The 4,538-nt window shown below is 35.3% G+C and overlaps 1 pseudogene; it reads left to right on the top strand.

Annotated features, from left to right (window-relative positions):
- Positions 1 to 2,384: 2,384 nt before the first annotated feature.
- LOC132042209 (uncharacterized) lies at positions 2,385 to 4,062 on the top strand (annotated as a pseudogene).
- Positions 4,063 to 4,538: the final 476 nt, after the last annotated feature.

The following is a 4,538-nucleotide window of genomic DNA, read 5'->3' as shown; positions in this document are numbered from 1 at the left end:
TTCCCCGGGACACCTCCCTCCTTTTATAAGGCATGTGCGAGTCGGTTAAACTTAGAATTTCCCAACGTCCGCTACAATGAGTTCATATCTTATTCCTGATTCTTACATATACATGTTGCTCTTATGCCTTTCATACTCAGTACATTATCCGTACTGACTCCCCGTTGCTCGGGGGGCTGCATTCATGCCCGCAGGTTTAGGTAGACCGCCAGGTGGTCCAGCTTAGTAGGACTTCTATCCAGCATTGGTCAGTGCGCTCCATTGATCCGAAGCTGCAGTATATTTTTGTATGCTAGTCTTTTGAGATGTTCATGCATATGGGTATGACGGGGCCCTGTCCCATCCTTTCTACAACTTTTATTCCAAAGAGAGGTACGTAGAGGTTGAATGTATTAGTCGAGATGATATAGCCTTGTCGAACTTATTCTTTTTAGTACGGTATATGTAGCGACCTAGTACTTAACTGTTCTTTTGACGTGTTTATGTATATACAAGTTGTACCGAGTTCATGATGTCACCTATTTATGAGATCAGTTTAAGTCACTTGTGGGCCCTTGAGGTTCAGTAAGGTTCAGATAGGAGTATAGGAGTGTTTGGTCGCTAGAGGTTAGACATTCGTCACGACTCATCGATTTGGGTCGTGACAATAAGGGTCAAGTTTTACATTAATTATAAAATAAATAAATTAAAATCATGATTTGGAATCCCGAATTCTACTTTTTTGGAGAATTTGGGATTTTAAATCATGATATGAAATTGAAATTTTGTGCAATTTCATAGACAAACATTGATTTGAAATCAAAATATGAAATCATAATTTCAAATTGCATGGCCAACCGCGTACTTAGTATTTCTTAAGAAAACATTTTCTTTTGTACCAAACATACATATGAAGAACAATTTTGATCAATTTCTTTTTTAATCTATTACGATGATGTTTAGAGTAACTTCTCCGTAACGACGACGTGCTAAAGACATCTCTCACCCTTTACCATTTCGAGCTCGATAGCCAATAACAATGGAAAACGTATGTAGAGCAACGTGGTTTTGACATAATTCTCCAACTATAGGCTGTGACGCTTTTTTTTTTCTTTTTTTGATTTCTTTTTAACTCCATCTATTTTCCATTGTCCTCCTTCACCTATAAATATATTTTCGACAGTTAAGACTAATCAGAATTTGTTAGCTTCAAATTATGCATTGTTTAATGTCCAAAGAACATCATATTTAGTACTATTGAGGATCAAATGGAACAAAAGTTCATCAGTTGGGTCTATATTTTTGGTACGGAGGAAAATATTTTTCTAATATTTTTTATATTTGATTGGTCAAAATAATGTGAAAACATTATTTCTATTAAAATAAGTCCTTTAAAATGAGGAAAATGACTATCCTAACGCAAGCAAGAAAAATAAGTTTTATAAGTGACATTTCAAGTTAAATATCTCTTTTCTGCCCACCCAACGCCCAAAGCCCCAAACCCTTTGACCGTGCCATCCCCTGTCACCCCCTGAATGCCCCACTCTCCGTCCTATCCCATGTTCTATAGTGGTTTTCGAGATTAAATATAAATACTTTTAGAGATATTAGTTTTGTTTACTTACCAAAAACTAAAAATTAAGTAAGAAGCCTATTTTACGAAAAACATTTTCCTCCTGCCAAGCATACCCCTTAAGAACCATTTTGGCTTGGCAACCAATAGAAATCGAACACGTATATAAAGTGACGTGGCTGTGAGGTAATTCTCCAATAATAGGCTGGACTGTGACGCGTTTTTGTTGAATGCTTATCTGTTTGACAGCTTCCTCGTTCACCTATAAATATCTTTTGCAACAGTTAAGATTTATCAGAAAGAAAAAGGCTGAGAAGAGAGGGACAAAAAAAAAAAAAAAAGAGGAGAAATTCACCTGAATTATTCTCTGCCTTTTTTGTTCTAAAGTTAGCCGGTCATCTGATCTGCCCTCAACCATGGTAAATAGAAATAATTTCCTTTTCTTTTTTCATTTTTATTTAATTGGATTAGTTTGTCTTTCGATCTTATTTGATCCTCGTTCATTGTTTGGAATTTCTTATTTGGAATAATTATGTGATCCAGTATTTATCAAAGGCAGATCTATAACTTAACATTCAACCATGTACATAAAATATCTAATTTTGCGGAGACACTATGAATTCGCGTGCCCCCTAAATTAGCCCAGATCCATGATTGCACGGTTGAAATTGATTGCAATCCTTTTTAGTCAATTAAATCTAAAATTTGTGTTCTTTTCTCTATTTGTTTCTTTTAATCTAATTGATGTGAATTTTGTATATCTTATTCCTTATGATTGATGCAATAATGGATTTAAGTGAAGGGTGCTTCGGTATTATTAATCCAATCAGGAATGTTCACATTTAGTCTGATAGTAGCTGATGGGTCAAATCATGATCGATCTGTTAGTTAAAGTACTTGTTGTTTGTACATCTTTGTGAGGAGAAAAGGGAAGCTACGTGATTCAATTCGTCTCATTTTTATATGTTTAATTTTTTGAAATTAAACTTACACATTTGAAGACTACATTATAAGCATTATAAGTCATTTTTATATGTTTAATTTTTCCAGGGTAAAGGCTGCGTACAATCTGCCCTCCTCAGAACCCACTTGTATGATTACACTGGGTATGTTGTAGGGAAACTAGTTATCTGCATTGAATTAATGATTGAAGCCAATAGACTTGAATAACTTTAAAAGGAAACAATAGTTACCAACTCCAGTAGAGTTACATTAGATAAATGAATGTAGAAATGGAAAAACAAACGTACAAAATTCAGCCGTCTTTAGTGAAACTTCGAAATATTATAAATCTATGAGTTCAGAAGATTTTGGTTTCATAGTTAAGTTCAAAAGTACTGAAAAGTTTTGAGATTTATTAAGCCTACGGTATTTTGGAGGCTATGCTGGGAAATTTATTGTCCAACAATAATAACAACAACAACAACATACCCAGTGTAATCCTACAAGTGGGGTCTGAGGTAGCGTGTACACAGGCCTTACCCCTACCTTGAAAAGTAGAGAGGCTGATCCGTTGATCCTTATTGAAGCCATTTCATGCTATGTCTGCACTACTACAGCCCTATTTAGGGTTGCGTTTATTGCTTACTCTGCCAACGGAGGACTCCAACGGTGTTTCTTAACTCGATTTATTTTGTCTTTGTTGCAGACAACATCAAGACGTCTTGCTGACATGAAGGTGGAAAAGTTTGAGAAAAATATTATGAAATGAGGATTTGTTCGTGAAACTACCACAAAGAAGGGTAACGATTATCCTGTTGGTCCGATCTTGCTTGGGTTCTTTGTCTTTGTCGTCATTGGCTAATGTAAGCTTTTCATATACTTTTATACATTGTTTAAAGTCTAAAGAATATCACATTTATTGTATTATGCTTGTATCAGAGCTAATAGTCTTTGACTTCAAAGAACAAGAGTATCACAATTCTGTGTATAAATGTCTGCATATATGATTGAGAACTACTAGCAACATGGAATTAGAGTAGGATGGCTCTAAGGATGGGGGTTTCTGGGAACCCAGTAACTTTTGCGGATACCCTATATTTATATTGAGAAATTCATAATATCTGTTGGGGAACCAAATAACAAAGTAGGTTCTTGGTTCAGTGGAAGTAATGGAACCTGCTAAAGCTTTGTTGCCCTCCTTGATGAAGGTTCAATTCCCATTGGGCATGTTTAATAAAGTTTGTATTTTTATTTTGAAATATATGGAAATCCATAAACTTCAAATCCTGGATCCGCCTCTGGTTGGCCCATTGATAAGAGCTTAACTATCACTGTAATCCATAATTTCGGTTTAACATTCCAATGTTGTTCTTGTATAATGTGTTTAACACTTTACAATTCTACTGTTTTATGTGAGTTGAGGTATCTGCCATACATATCCATGAATATTTGTCTGCCCATTAGTAGCATTTAATTCGATTAAAATATGTTTGAGCTAATCTTCCCTATCTTCTTGTCCAACTTTATTCCAGATAATAAGGATAGCAACCAGCGGGGGCATGGCTTAAGCTTGCAACTTATTTTATCACTAGTGCCACAGGCAAGGCTGCTTCTTGTAATGTCTTTTCGTGTTTAGCCCCAATGTAGAAATTGAAGAGGAACTATAGAATTTTACTATGTCGTCAGATACTTAAAAGGATATGGATTTTTGTTCTGTGCCATGCTTGGCATGTATGTTCTCATGGATTGTCGTTTCTCCTTTTTCTGGTGGGGTTGGTTAGAATTTTATATTTGATACTATATAACATTAGAATGGCAAAAATTGAGTAGCAAATCCCAGGCTAATTGTAATACTAATGAAGCATAGAAGTGCTTCTTTACAGTCTTCAAGTAGATTGAATAAGAGGGTAGTCAGTCATTGGCTACAGCCCACAAGGTATTTGTCCATAATTATCATGGGTAAAATGTCGGAATACCTATAGGGTTATGCATTGTCGTTAAGTATAAAAGAATATTCTAGACCAATTTTCATCTTGGATGCATG

Source organism: Lycium ferocissimum, unplaced genomic scaffold (assembly GCF_029784015.1).
Source record: "Lycium ferocissimum isolate CSIRO_LF1 unplaced genomic scaffold, AGI_CSIRO_Lferr_CH_V1 ctg1407, whole genome shotgun sequence".
NCBI lineage: Eukaryota > Viridiplantae > Streptophyta > Magnoliopsida > Solanales > Solanaceae > Lycium > Lycium ferocissimum.
Note: the sequence above shows the minus strand (reverse complement) of the source record. Positions and strands in the feature narration are given on the sequence as shown.